General features: G+C 33.8%; 1 long non-coding RNA gene across 3 annotated transcripts; it reads right to left on the reverse strand.

Annotated features, from left to right (window-relative positions):
• Positions 1-1,291: 1,291 nt before the first annotated feature.
• Positions 1,292-15,924, reverse strand: LOC140021752 (uncharacterized). Of its 3 annotated transcripts, XR_011825722.1 has the most exons (4): positions 15,722-15,922; positions 13,224-15,584; positions 4,808-4,900; positions 1,292-4,689 (listed from the first exon to the last, which is right to left on the reverse strand). It is a non-coding gene; the product is annotated as an uncharacterized lncRNA (long non-coding RNA). The 3 variants fall into 3 exon arrangements; XR_011825723.1 differs by lacking the exons at positions 1,292-4,689; positions 4,808-4,900 and adding an exon at positions 13,014-13,111 and having other exon boundaries at positions 15,722-15,921; XR_011825721.1 differs by lacking the exons at positions 1,292-4,689; positions 4,808-4,900 and having other exon boundaries at positions 13,014-15,584; positions 15,722-15,924.
• Between the last annotated feature and the right edge of the window lie 458 nt (positions 15,925-16,382).

The following is a 16,382-nucleotide window of genomic DNA, read 5'->3' on the forward strand; positions in this document are numbered from 1 at the left end:
TTGCAAATGTTCAATTTCTATTTTATTAGCAGTTAATTTAGAATAAGGAGCTGTTTTAAAATATTCATGCTACATTATATAATTTTAATACATATATTCATGCTTTTAAAATTAAAGAAATAATGAACGTATTTGGTAGCACAAGGGTAAAATTGGGAAAAGATTAAATATTTGAGAACATGATTATCTTTCTGCAACTCTTATACAAGAAAAGTTAACTAACAATTTTAATGTTAGTCATCCAGGGATGATTTGGGCATTTGGTGAATAAAGGAGGTAAACTGAAACTACCCCCCCCCCCCCCCCCAAAAAAACACCAAAAAAAATATAGGGGCATCATGTAATTAAGCCAAAAAAAATAGTATGGAGTTGTTTGGTTCAAGAATTAGAATTGGAATGGATCCACAAATTCAGCTATCTATAGCCTTTTACAAGCTTACAAATGTCATCAATTTTCGGCTTAGCATGGGAATCGGTATTGCTGTATGCATATTAGTTTAAAACACTTAAGTTACAAGCAGATGTTGATCTCATTGTCTCCATCCAATGTATTATGTTTATTCCTGAAAATTATTTTACCACTGCCTTTTACGAAGCAATATTGCGCTAACATTTATCTATCGATTTGATTGGGATCGATCCTTCAGGTTGGGAAAAAAAAAAAAAAGCAATGCAACCTTGTAGGTTTTAATTAACAATTGTCAATAGCAACTGTATCGAACAGTGTAGACATTAATTTAACAAATGTAGAAGATAAAAAATAACAAATGTAGATATTAAAATAAAATAATTTTTTTCACTTGTTAAAAATTCGGTCGAACGGTGTAGACATTAATTTAACAATTGTAGACAATAAAATAAAAAATGTAGACATTAAGACAAAATATGTAAAAATAAAATAAATTTTTTTCGCTTGTTAAAAATTGTGCTAAGAACTCAATCTTAACTGTTCCATCTCGCCCCATGAATTGTTCTAAGCAATTAGGATTGTGATTGCAGAGGACCTGGATTCGTGTGAGGGGACCAATATTCCACTCCCAAAGGGTACCGGGATCTGGTATCTATCCAACAAAATTTGGCAGATCTAAAATTGTAGACTAGTTCAGCAAATTAGGTGAAATGAATTGTACCATGCGTGGCAGATGAAAAGGTTTAAAGTTACAGTATTGAAGATCACTTGTACTCCAATTTACTTAAGAATTCAATTTAGATGGTTGCTTATACTGTTGACAAAGAGAATTTTTATTTCCTTTCTCGTTTATAGCTATTCATGCAGATATAGTAAATAATATTTGGTACTTAGTGCTGTCTCTCTTTCTCTGTTCTTGATTATATATACATGATGATATATTATAATTTACCATTGAGGCAATAAAATTAAACCCCTTAAAGAAAATGTACGTATAATCCATGTTCAACTTTAATTGGTAAGGTCTCCAAAGTTCTATATGTGCAAGCAATATATAAAGTTGGTAAATAAGAAGAATTTGCAATCAATTACATGAAAAAGGTAATTGCAAGACCTAAAATAGACTAACTTGAACGTAAGAAACCACCCCAGAATGCTTGCTTGCCAAATACAAATAAATAAAGACAAAGAAGGGTATATTTCTAAAATTTCCCCTTTAAACCAACAGTGAATTTCCCTTTATTTTTCTTTTTTTTTAAAAGCCCTTTTTCAATTAATAGGACTGCCAGAGAATTGCCACGAGTTGAATTACTACGTTGAATAAAGTAGTAACCAAACCAAATTCTGAATGGATACTAAGATTTTACGTTTTCTTTTGTATTTTACTCAAACGTTTGTTGGGATATATGACCTTGCAATCTTGGTACTTACTTGAGCATGTATAGGCTAAGATGAAAAAAATCTAGATTTATTATCAGTAGAAGAAAAGGCTAGCTTCTCTTTTCCAGATTAAAATATCTTAAAACAACTAGCTACAAGAAACTATACAAGGAAATATGAAGCCCAAAAAGGAAAAGAAAGAATATATGGAAAATCCATGACAAAAACATCTTTCAAGAATTCAATACAATCCCAACATGTACATTATACAACAATAACACCATCACTTTCATCTGATTTGTACGAGATAGATAATTTACCAACAAAACAATGCTCTTTGAAAATCTCAAAACTTATCACGTACCAGCAGTAGACATACAAGAGAATAGCCTGCTAAATCTTTCATCTTAATGCATCAAGAGTATAATACGAATTGCTTAGTGATTGAAGTCGTGTCTTGCCCAAGTAAAGCTCATTGTTAAGATGCACTAAGATGTATATGCATATATGCATGATACATGCTTATTATTTCTAAATATTGTAGGTAATTATTCACAATGCCTTTACACATAAACCCACATAATTTCACACACAATTACGCAGCACAAACAATAGAAAGAAAGTACCAAATAGAAAGGTTGAGCGAGTGAAAGGTCATTTCTGATTGCAAATATACTACCTCCATCCCTTGATTCTCTCGTCGCAGATTTCTTCAACATGAAACTTCAGAAATATAAGGTGTTGATTTCCATGCAAAGCCATGGCAAGTAAGCAGTCCTTGCAGGTCATAACCTCACATTCGCTGTCGGATCGACCTTAAATCTTTGCTCAAAGGATTTAGGCTATGCTGTACTTGTCCATAAATTAAAAACTGTTATTTATTACTTAATGAATAGTTACAATATTTGAGGGACTTTCAAATTCTGCCCCAAGGAAATGTTAGGTTCAATGGGGAGCTGCATATGTAGTAGCTAGAAGGAAAGGGCGAGCAATGGCCACGTACAACTAAAATTCAGTGAACTAAAATTCAGTGAACTATCTTTTGTTCTCGTATTTATCCCTGCCACTCAAAAGAAGCGTACTCTAGAGTTCGTTCAAGGACAAATGTCCAATGGTTACGGACTTCAACTACTCCACAATTTAGCCTTTGAACTGTTCATATTCATCTACATTTAACTCTCAAAACAGCTCCTGCATTAGGGTAGCGACACCTAACTTTTTTTTTTGACGGTTCAAAATTACTGCTAGCTACATGGTTACTTTTCCTAGCAAGCAAGCTGACAAAAGAAAAAGTCTACAAGCTACAGAGGTACTCAATAGTAAAAGAGAGTGCCAGACTTCCAAGGCGTTAGGACCTTCTCTAGGGATTCAAAAGCGGCTAAACTTGCAACACTTTTAGGTAGATTCAAAGTTACAGTCCATCATTTATCTCATACATCAAAATGCCACTTTCTTGTAACTGGTTTCATGTACATGTCATACTTGATAAACTTTAGTAGATATTACCATAGCCCTTTATCCAATTAATCTACACCGTAAATCATGTGACTGTATAGTACCCTCTTGGTACTGAGCTTAAAGTGTTTAGCTAAGCCTCTTCATTATACTTCAAAAGACTTCTTTTGCTTCTGTGTGCCTTTTGTAAACTCTCAGGCTTCAGGTTTTAGTATATGTCAACAAACAAAATATAATCAAGAAATCGCATCTTACTCCATCTTTGCCTGGGGCAAAAAGTACAAAGTTCTTAAATTATTTATCTGCAGTTAGCTAGGTCATTCTCCTCCTAGGCAACCCGTATGTTATTGGCCCATTGGGGAAGGAGAGAGAGTGGATTGGTGGAGGTGGGGGCTTTATGTTCAAATACTACAATTCTCTCTTGTCCTAGAGATTGGTACTTCTATGTCTTTACAGAAAAAAAGATTGAAGCAATATAGTGAGTCGTTGGATGATTAGTACTTAAGCAGTTTCATGTACTAATGTCTTCTACAAAGTTGCTCAACAAGGTTATCTTATATGGGAGGTTAAAATTGGCACGATTTATGAAAGAAAAACTAGGTTGAGAAGATAAAGAAGTTGTAGCTGCCCTTCAAATTCTAGCCCAGTATTAACGTTATCATATCCATGTTATAACACACTTCATAAATCAAAATCCTCGTAAAGGTCTCCACGTAGTACGTACTTGTAAGGATGTGGTGTTTTCCTATCTACTAAAGAAGATTTGATAGTTCATCCTATAACTTTAGCATCTTTGTTTGGGTGAAATATTGGATATTACTCTAGGCGTGACCATCTATGAAGATCATATTCAGAAGCTTACTTACTAAACCGGCGCAATTCACCTTTGAAGCTATAGCACTCTGCTAGCATAGTAAAACTCCCAAATATGGAGGACTATGCAGGCAAGTACCATGTTGAGAAGTCACTATGAAGATCTAATTACACACATGCACAAAAATTTGATTCATGAGTGAGATCTACAATTTGGAACGATCTTCAAATTAAGATCTAAGCATCCAAAAGGCAGTCTGTACATGTACGGGTTGGTTCAACGACTTGGGCTCCGTGAAGGATTAAGTAGACTAATCTTTTGGTTATTCCTGTGTGCTGATGGTAGAAAAAGGTGAAAAGCTTGAGCCAAGAAAAGATTACCCTATTACAAGTTCAAAACAAGTTTTATGTTGCATGGTTTTTAAGGGAAATCATGCATGATATACTAGGGTTTTTATCCCATGAAAACCACAAGTTCGGGTCGAACAGACAACGAGAGAGAGGTCAAACCGCGAAAGACTGCTCGCTTGACAAGCATGGCAAGGAAACTACTCACCTTCCAGTATAATCAGATCGTTTAACAAGATTCGAGGACGATATACATTTCTGATTTCTGTCCCATCTCAAGTTACCTGCATCGAAAAGGGATAAATATTTTATGAGTAAAAAATCAAGAAAAGTTCAATACAAGGTAAACCAGTTATCTTTAAGATTGAACTCTGGAAGAAACAAAGCAGAAGACGAATATACCATGTTACAAGAATCAAAGGATTGATATTTCTCAGTTCATGATTCCAATCTATGAGGCCTACGCTCGTCCTGGGCTGATTTTATAGAGGATACCTGGAGAAAAGTCATCGGGAAGCTAAAGCGTGTGAGATGGGTGACAGTTGACACGTATGGAGCGCTTTGACTCACAGGTAATATAAGCAAAATCGGAATGCATGTGCATCGTCAAAACTAACCACCAATATCCAACTCACAAAACGCAAACATACACTGGATTAGGGAAAAGAGTACGTGATCAAGAATTTTCGAGGATTTTCAAGATGTGTAAAGTTCATGTATCACAAAAATTGGGGGTGCAAAAACGGTTGAGGAGACAAGGGATTGAAAGTGAGAATGTTCGTAGCTTCGGGAAGTACACAATAAATACAAGCAGAGTTAGCTGCACGCGTGGCTTGTTAACTGCCGGAAAGGGTGAAACAGAATGAGTTGGTGGTGTGGCGGACCGCTTCACATGCCTCAATGCCCTATCTAACCCAATGGACCGATTTGGAAAGTGACCAATCGGGACTAGACAAGAAAAGGTCAAATCTTTACGTGGTTGAAATCATTAGTGATTAGTAGATGACTTATATGTATACAACAAAAATAGAGTTACATCTTCATACAAACAATGGATGAAACAAGATTTGTACTATTCATAAATTTTATAAGCCTCTTAGGGTGGTTCTGTTTACGTCTTGATGGAATTAATGGGTTTATTTGGATTTTTTTTATTTGCAAAATGTTATTTGATTATATCATAGACACATTTTTTAATTTTTTTTATCCTCTTAACTATCTTCGAAAAATGTTATTTGCACTCCCCTTTCTATTATTTACACTTCCACTATCATTTTTATTATATAGTTTTCATTTATTAGATTACATGATGTAACAAGTAGTGGGAGTGCAAATAATGAAATATGGAGTGTAAGTAACACTTTTCTTATCTTTTTATCCAATATATAGCAGATCACAAAAACGTGATATAGTACTTTTTTTAAAAAAAAAAAATTATTCTATATAATCTCCTATCCAAACGCATTCAATATGTGTAATAGGATTTGAACCATATTCGAATTTTATATGCATATCAAGATGATTGTATTCGATCATGGTTGTATTTATGTCTTGATGAAAATAATATGTATAACAAGATTTGAATTATTTACAAAAATTATGCGTCTCAAGATCATTGTGTTCTATCAAGAATTGTTAATAAAAATGACTAGACCTCAAAACCCATACACAGAAGTAAGTATGGGCTTGTTTGGATACAAAATTTGTTCGTAAAAAAAATTCTTGCATCACAAACATTTTTTTTAACCACTCTTTTTATATTTATAAATAGATTTTCATCTCACATACATCACATCACAAAAAATATTATAATATTATTTCAAATAATTGTATATCTAAACAGACTCTATATTATATATCCTATAGTAAATTGTTTGGGATGATTGAAATAGGGGATATTCTAGCATTGACTGCCACAAAATCATTTTGTTTCGTGAGATCATGCATTTGGAATAAGTTTTGTTAGTTGGCACCTATTAAGAGAAATTTGTTAATTTATTGTAAAATAAACTAAAGTTAATTCAAAAAATTGCCTAAATTAATGTAGAGAGTAATAAATGTGGATATATGCATTTACATAAAAAAAAAATTAGGTGCCCTTACAAATGCTCACTGGAAATCTATTGGAGAAATATTTTAAAACAGTAGGTGAGCATCCAAAAGAATTAGGATATAACAACTCAATTTAACTGGTTAAAATACTTGGAAAATATGGATATTTTTACTGTAAACTGCGTTGAAGATGAAAAATACTTGGACCTTCCATTTTGAGGATCCCGATCCCTAACCTAACAACTTCTCCACTCATGAAACTTTTCTTCTTCTCTTTCTTATTTGGTAATAAACTTCCTTCTTAATCGAGTCCCCCAAGGATAAAGTTCGATAATCATTTTCACCCATTATTCGTGGTTTAACTTTATGGTTCAAACAAAGACAACCTTTTTAATACTTCTACTCATGTTCATGGTTTCAATAATCAAAAATTTCATGAGTCTAAATTATTATGTCTGGACATTCGAAATTAAATGGCTCGGAGTAAATCATTAGTAAGAAATTACCAACTCGTGAAAAATTGATTAACACCAAGTTTTGAAATGGTCAAGCCTACCATAAGTTTACAGTTATATAAAAATGAAGGTAGCGATCTAATGTTTCAGCCAATTTATGGCTACTTATCTTACAACTATGACATTTTTCAAAATTTCTCATTTTTTTGTCTGCAGGTGAAAATTGTGTTAATTTTCGAAATGCTTATACCGATGTTCGAGCTAATGGCACTTTATTTAACTTTGTTCCAAATCAATGCACTACCATACTTTAATTTTTTCAGGGACGAGTTAAAACGTTGTCAAACAGTCAAGAGAAAGAAATTGTGATGGGTTATTCATAAAATCGTAAATGAGGAAAACTAGGTACTTTCTATTGTCTGAAAAGTTGTTGAGAAATGGTGAGTAGAATGCTAGTGCATGTATCGTTGTTGACAACTACAATTTTGTCATGATAGCCATCTTCAAAAAGAAAAATTAAATAGAAGAAACCAGAAGTATAAAAGGGATGCAATTCAACTTGACATGCCACGATATGCTACATATCTGTATAAGTACAGTACTAGACGTATTTGATCCTTAACTAATGAAATACATATTCCCCTTTTGGATTATTCACTTTTTTTGTTCTTTTTTTTTTCTTTTTATGCCACACCATCCATATTAGGTGGCAAGCCACCAAAGCAATGGATATGCACCTAATTCAACGCCGGCCATCCCATTTTGTGCGACCAGCCTCTTTACTGACTCTGACTGTGAATTAGGGTTGTAATTGAATCGAGCTGCTCGGGAGTTGCTAGCGAGCAGCTCGATCAAAAACTTAACTCATATTCGCGTTGACTGAATTTAAGTCGAATTCAAGTAGCTTGATAGGGCCAAACAAGTCCAGTTTGAATATTCAGTAGCAAGATCCAAAGACCCGTCGAGCCTTATCGAGTTTTTAAATTTTAATTTTTAATATATTGTTATTATGAAATTACCCTTGTGCCCACAAGATTGGTTAAATTTATGAAATATTTTAGATTGTATGAAATTTTTTGAAGGACGATAATGTCTTTTTGCTTAAAATTTGTTAAGAAAAATGAAATCTCTAAATCTTCCTAACTCGAGTTTGATAAGGCTCACTTTGATTCGAGCCCATGCGAGTCGAGTTCGAGTTTTACGAGCAATGCATCAAGCTCGACCTCCAGTAATGCCACTCGCTCAAGCTCAAGTATCCTTTCTATGAGACGAGTTGAGTTCAAATATGGCAATACTCGAATTCGATTTGACTCGATTACATCCCTACTGTGAATTCCAAGGCATTTCCTGTCTTTTGGTACTTATGTTTTTGCAAGGTGGCTTGATCCCTTCTATAAAATATCTAAACAGATGTTCTTTCATTTTTTTTAGTGTAAGTAATAAGTCCCAAGTTTGGAACTTCTCACTTACACTTTTTCCTCCCGTACCACTTAAGGCATCCTTTCTCCAAAACAAAAAAAGCACAAAGCAATGTTGTTATACTCGGACCAAATAGTGATTCGGCTAAACTATTGAGTCAGAGGTCAACCGGTCGGATCTGTCGGACCGTTCTCAAAAATTCGCTGACGTCAGTATGATGTTATAATTATCTTATAATTTTATAAGTTTCAAAAATATTGAAATTAAATTCTTGGTTATATTTGGCCAATCATGAAAAATGTTCCAAAAATATTATACTTGCAATCAAATATACACCTAATAATTATATATAAAAATGTAAATTCATAGTTAAAATATGTCCATTCTCCAAAACTACTTGAAAAACTAAATTAAAACAAATTAATGCAAGTTGGAATCATTAATGTTAAATTAATGAAATCATAGGAATGAAAGCATCTTGATATAGAGATCATTTAGAAAAAGCGAGTGATTTTGATATTTACACTAAATAGGTGACGTTTTCTTATTCCTATTAATAAATGAAAGTGTTACAATTAAGATAACTCAAATTATATTTGGGGAAAAGAAGAAAGAAAAGTTTGAGAACCAGGTTAACTAGTTGTATCGGCTCATTGGTTTAGTCGTTTTTTGATAGTTTTGACTGGTTTTTAACCAAAGCCATTTTATACTACAAACTAGTTCGGAAAAAAGGCCGATTCACGGTCGGACTGAACCAGTCGGTTCGATTCGGGTCGAACAACACTGGCACAAAGTAGCAATAGTATCTTTGATTTCAAACTTGTAACAAAGTTAAATTTGATATTCCTTTAAGGGGTAAATTTAGAACCTTCCTTTGAGGATGAGGGGATGACCGCTCCTGAATTGTTCACAGCCAGATTTTGGCCCAAAAAAAAATATGCGGTCCAAATCATTAGTTGTACATCGATTTTCACAACGTGTGTGGGGCCCGCAAAATTTTGTACTAAAGTTACACGTTGTGCAAACAAAGTTACGCTGTGTGCAACCAAAGTTACGCGCTATTGAAAATGACCAAAACCGCCAGAAACGGTTGCACCTGCAACCGTTCCTGCCCCTTGTCTTTCCTTTGAGGTTTCTGACATAATCACACATCACTCTTAAAGTTTTGAAAATATTACTTACTTTCCTTCTCAGTCATTTCGGATTCAATGCATACGCCACAGGTGACAATATGATCATTCTACCCTTACACCTTAGGATTAATACAGAAGTACTTTGATAGGGAAAAAAAACCTAACGTCTTTATTAACAAAAGTAGCAATTGTTTGAACTCTCGTTAGTGAAGGAAACTGAATACGTGATTGAACAAATTCAAACCCCTAAGCTGTTACAATCTTTCTAATCAGGTCCAGTTGCAGTGGGAGGTCCAGTTAAAGTGGGAAGCCCAGTTTGTAGCTGAATTGGTACTATACAATGCACATGGTTTTGTCAAATGACCAATTTACACCACTAGCTTTTAATTATCAAAATTTTTATTTATTTACTCTTGATGAAAATTTTCTAAATTACGTCCAATTAGTTCCTATACCATTAAATATTCTAATTTTGTGCAACTTTTATTTTATTATCATAATTCAACTTTGGTTTAATATATATTAACTTATGGTTACTGTTTTTCACATATTTGTTACAAATGAATATGTGTTGAAAAAAGTTATTAAGTAGTACATTGTACTTTCTGTTTTATTAGTCCAAAATTTTTTATAATAAGTGTAATTATCTAGGACTTATATTGACTCATTTTATTTGTTCAAAACTTTCTTGTGAAATTTTATATTTGAGAATAGGAATTTGATCAGTTCACAAAACCCAGTGCAGTTCACACGCCAAGTTCAGCCCGAAATTGGGCTACCCAATCCAATTGTACATGATTGGAAATACTATAATAGCACAAGACATATACTGATTTATATTAAGGGAAAATCGCCCAAAACGTCTCTCACAATTTGTAAAATGACTTTTTTCGTCCCTCACTTTTAAAAGTGTAATTTTATATCTCTTACATATTCACATCGGTCAAATTTAGTCCCTAACTAGGTTTTCGATCATTTTTTGGCCGGAATCCATCACGTGCAAGGCACGTGATCATTTTTGAAGGGTAAATTTGTCAAATTATATTTTACATAATCTAATCTATAGTCCTCCACATTTTATAAAACAAATTTTTCGTCCTTCATATTTTATAAAATGATTTTTTCATCCCTCACATTTCACAAAATGAATTTCTCCGTCCCTCACATTTCAAAATTTGAATATTTCCATCCCTCACTAATTATGTGTGTGAGGGAAACCCTAAAAAAAAATGTGTGTGAATACATTTTGTTTAAACACATGTATATGTCTATTTGATTTTGCTTAATAATACGAATAGCATAAATATATGTATGTGTCTATTTGATTTCACTTAACAATACGAATACCATATATTATACGTGATCATTTGATTTCATCTGGTATTAGCTAGTAAAAAATCTTGCATTCATTGTCAAGTTGGCCAATAAAGCTATTTTCGGTCAAAATACAATAAGAATATGCAAATTAAGGTTCTATTGGTAAATATTAGTCATAATCATACAAAAAGAGAAGATAGTCCACAAGTTGGGCCCAATTACATACATGTGTTTATTCTATTATTATTAAGTAAAATCAAATAGACATATACATGTGTTTAAAAAAAATGTATTCTCACACATAATTAGTGAGAAATGAAAAATGCGTTTTTTGAAATGTGAGGGATGGAGAAATTCATTTTGTGAAATGTGAGGGATAAAAAAAATCATTTTATAAAATGTGAGGGACGAAAAATTTTATTTTATAAAATGTGGAGGACTATAGATCAGATTATGTAAAATATAATTTGACAAATTTACCCTTCAAAAATGATCACGTGCCTTGCACATGATGGATTCCGGCCAAAAAATGATTGGAAATCTAGTTAGGGACTAAATTTAACCGATACGAATATGTAAGGGATATAAAATTACACTTTTAAAAGTGAGGGACGAAAAAAGTTATTTTACAAAATGTGAGGGACGTTTTGGACGATTTTCCCTTATATTAAACATCCAAAGGGCAATGCGAGAGAGAGACATTTTTTGAGGAGTTTTATTAGGATTAATCCTAACAAAAAAAAATTGGCACTAATATAGGCACCTTTTATGATTGAAAAAGAAGTCAGACTTGTCAAGAGTATATTATTAGTGCTCGGGAGAAAATGTTAGTAGCTGAAGGAAAGCCGAGGGGAAAGAAGGCAATAGATGGAGGAAAGTGGAATGAATATCATTCATAGGGGCTAGCTATCAATTTCACGCGCACATTACAACCAAAAGGAGCAAATATTTATACGATCTTGCACTTTCAAGTGAAGTGACGAAATACTTTTCTTTCTTGGATTGCGTGTTAAGAAAATCAGTACATGAATTTGATTTGTTTGATAAACTCTGCTTTCTTTCATATCAGTAGTCTAGGCTTTTAAGAATTTAAATCATCCAATGTTTTGAGAAATACATTTATCTTTCAAAAACTAGACTTCAATCATTCAACCTGATCAAACTTTCTCCATGCCCTGTGGAACTAGTCCAAAATTCAAGCTGGTAAGGACATTAGTCATATACTTTTACGGTTCGACCTTCGAACCTCCCTCTGTCGTCTTTATCTCGTTATCAAAAAATAAAAATAAAAACCTGTGTAATTGTTCTTCCTTCATCTAATAATCATCTTGTTTTCTGAGTTTCAGTTTTCCTCTTGCCACTAGGAACTCAGAAAGAAAATGAATTTCAAACGGGAGTGTCTTTACTGTACAGATTTACGATAAAAGTGTTGAAAATTGGCCGCACAGCTGGTTGGTAATTAAGTTTGACCTTTCAAACTCCATCCCAAATTTACAGAATGACCCTTTAATTTCTTATCTTTCACATATATATATATATATATATATATATATATATATATATATATACACACAATTAAAGCTCATTGTGATTTGTGAAATGGTTTCTTACTTGTAATTGTATGTAATTATTGGCAATGGCTTCAAACACACATACACACACAATGACACAAACAAGAGAATATTAGTGTATTTTAATAAAATTCCAAATTTTCTTGACCAAATCTTTACAATGAGTTATAATGTAATTTATTTTTGAGAGTTTTGGGAATTATAATGCTGGGAGTTATATTTGAGTTATTATAAAATAAAAGTTATGAATCATTTGGATAGAAGTTATTATAAATATGAAACAATTTAACTATGAAACATATTGTGTCATCAAGTTTTTATAGGTTACAAATTCTACAAATTTATGTATTATAAGTGCTATATTTACTACAATTTATATGAAAAAAAAAATCGACGTACATTGTACTTGGACATGCAATCTACTTTTTGAAAGGGTTTGTGTAGCATGTAAATTGTGAAATTCTTTGAAAAATTTTCACAATTCTTTCTAAACACTATTCTTCCTACACTCATTTCTTCTTCCATTTTTCTATTTTCTTTGGGTAAAATAAGATATTGGGAAGGTTCTGCTGCTTTTGGTTGTGCAGATCAAAAGGAAGTAATAATCATAATGTTAAGTTGTTGTATGTTGGAAGCGGCACGCTTAGATCTCCTGTATCAATTCTAAAAAATACCAACATAGGATCGCATATCATTTTAAATAGAGACACCTCAGCCCTACTGGACTTCTCAATTGGTGCTAAGTTCGTGCTTGTCATCCTTGAACACGCCAAGTTATGTACATGGTAAATATTACATTTAGACATTGAGGTAAGTATTTTGTTCAATTTTGATTATTGAACTAAATTTGAGATATATTTGTCAAACTTACTTGATTATGTAGATCGGAGGAAGAACAGAGAAAAAGGTCACCAATTAGCAGATTGACATGGTACCTCCACCTGTTGATTTTCTTGTGGCAGGTTTCTTCACCATGAAACCTGGGAAAATAAGGTGTTGATTTCCATGCAAAGCCTTGGCAAGTTAGCAGTCCTTGCTGGTCCATACCTCACATTCGTTGTCGGATCGACCTTAAATTTTCACTCCAAGGTTTCATGGCATGCTATAATTATTTGTAACTAAAAAAATACTGAAAACACTGCTTGTCATCTAATTGTAACTTACGATAATTGAGGGACTTAAAATTCCACCCCAAAGAAATATTTGGTTCAACTGGGAACAGCACATGTAGCAGCTAGAAGAAAAGGACCAACCATTGCCACGTACAACTAAAATTCAGTGAACTATCTTTTGCCCCCATTTGGTAAAACAAAAAAAAAATTAAAAAAAGAGAATATCTTTTGTCCCCATGATTTATCCTAGCCACTCAAAGAAACATGTACGTAAAGACTTCCTTAATGGACAAATGTCCAATGGCCATGGACTTCAAGTACTCCATAATTTAGCCTTCAAGCTGTTCATTATTTCCTACTCAAGTCTGCAACTGCATTATTCTAACTTTTCTGACAATTCAAAAATATTGGTTACATGGTTAGTTTTTCCTATCAGGCGAGCCAAGAAAAGAAAAATATTACAGAGGAATTCATCAATTACAATAGGAAAAAGAGAGTGCTAGGCTTCTATGGTGTTAGGACCTTCTCTACGGATTCAACGCCCAGTAAATTTGGTAACACTCATTGGTAGATTCAAGTTTCCAAGATTCATTCATCTCATGACCCGAAATTCCACTTGCACATGAATTAGTTAGATTTGGTACTAAGGTTTAGTATGCCTCTTCATTATCCTTCAAAAGACTTCTTGTGTGAGTGTTTCTGTGTGAGAGTATGTGTGTGCGCGCATGTTTATGTTCAAGGTCTCAAACCTCAGATTTTGGTATGTATCACACGTCAAAGTCTGATGAAGGAATCGCCCCTTAGGTCCATCTTTGATAGGGGCAGAAAGTACGAAGTTCTTTAATTATTTGTTTGCAATTAAGACACTCTCGACCAAGGCAGAAAGGGAGTGGACAGGTGGAGGTGGGGGCCTTATGTAGCAATAATTCTCTCTGGTTCTAGGCACTCTTAGTTCTATCCTTTGGCACAAAGAAATTTGAAGTAACAGAGTGGGTTGTTGGATTATCCTATTTAAGCAAATTTCATTTACTAATGCTTTGTGTGAAGTTGCTCAACAGGGTTTTCGTGTTGGTCGGCCATAATCGGCATGATTTATATGAAGGAACTAGTTGAGAAAATAAATAAGTGGTAGATGCCCTTCAAATTCTAGCTTGCACCTCAAATATTGCATGCTATCAACCTATCAAAATCCTCCTCTTCCTCTATCCACTTAATAATCCCCCTGTACTACTTATAAGGATTTGATATTTCCAACCTACAAAGGGTCGAGTTTATTCTCCCCAAAAGTTCAGTATGTATATTTATTTTGTTTTGGTGAAAATTTGGATGTTACCATCTATGAAGGTCATAGTTTGAAGGTTTGTTCTGTTTAAACTCGGATGAGGGAAGAAAGTAAAGAATTGAAGTGAATTACAAACTCATAGGTGCTAAGTAATCCAAACTACCTAGATGATTTTGAAAAGATTTCGAATCTTTTGTCAAATCTCTCAATTTAAATCCAATTTTATAACACTATTTCTAATATGACGAACTACACAGGCTAATATAATGTTTGAAAGTCATGTATTCATATGATCTAATGACAGACACACGTACAAAAATTTGATTGATTTATGTACTAATATCTAAAATTTGGATAGATCTTCAAAGATGTAAACATCTAAAAGCCAGCCTATGTATGCCTAGGTTCGATCTAAACCAACTTGTTTTCCAATGAACTCAGCCCCAGTAAGGTATTAAGAGGCCTAATTAACTGATTATTCCTATATGCCGATGGTAGAGAAAGGTGAAAAGCTCGAGCCAGAATCGATAACCCTATGCCAAGTTCAAACTAAGCTTTAGTTTGCATGGCTTATAAGGCAAAGTCAACTATGACAATATCAAACCCTTGAAGACGGAACCTAGGATAGCTAAGATCATGCTCTGTAAACGGAGTTACCAGGGTTTATATCCCATGAAAACCACAAGAACTTCAAGGTCGAACAGACAACGAGAGAAAGGTCAGACCGCGAAGACTGCTGGCTTGACAAGCATGGCAAGGAAACCACTCACCTTCAAGCATGATCAGATCATTTACAAAATCCGAAGATGATACAGATATGTCTTAGATCTCATGTGACCTGCATCGAAAAGGGATAAATATTTTATGAGTACCAAAAATAATAATAATAAAGAAAACCTCAATATAAGGTAAACCAACATCTTAAAATTGAACTCTGGGGGAAACAAAGCAGGAGACAACTATAATCAAACATACCATGTTCCAGGAACCATGGGATTGATATTGCTTAGTTCATGATTCCAATCTAAGAGGGCTATGCTATGCTACGAGTGCCTTGAGCTGATTTTATAGAGGATATCTGAATAAAGTCATCAAGAGGAGAGGCTCAAGCGTGTGAGATGGTGCTTTTTACACGTGTGGAGGGATTTGACTCACGGATAAACTAAGCAAAGATTGAATGCATGTGCATCGGCCAAACTAACCACCACTGACAACACCCACAAAAACACAGTAAAGTAAGGGCAAGACTACAGGATCGAAAATTTTCGAGGATATTAAAGAAATGTAAGACTGATGTATCAGCCAAACAAGAGGGCAAAATTCGAGGTGACTGATCAGATAAGGGATAGAAAGTGAGAATGAGAAGTAGCTTTGGGTAGTACACAATAAATACAAACAGGATAAGCTGTATGCCCGTGGGATAGTCAGGTGCCGGATAAAGAGAAAATGAAATTTATTTTTTTGGGTGCGAAAATAAATGAATAGATGGTTTAAAGAACCAATTCACACGCCTCACTGCTATCTACAGATTTGGAAGGATACCAATTGGACGTAGGCTGTCTAGTGAACCAATTCACACGCCCCAATGTCCTATCTTCCATTTGGAAAGTTTTTTTAAAAAAAATTCTTTTTAAAA

Source organism: Coffea arabica, chromosome 11e (assembly GCF_036785885.1).
Source record: "Coffea arabica cultivar ET-39 chromosome 11e, Coffea Arabica ET-39 HiFi, whole genome shotgun sequence".
In the NCBI taxonomy this organism is placed as follows: Eukaryota; Viridiplantae; Streptophyta; class Magnoliopsida; order Gentianales; family Rubiaceae; genus Coffea; species Coffea arabica.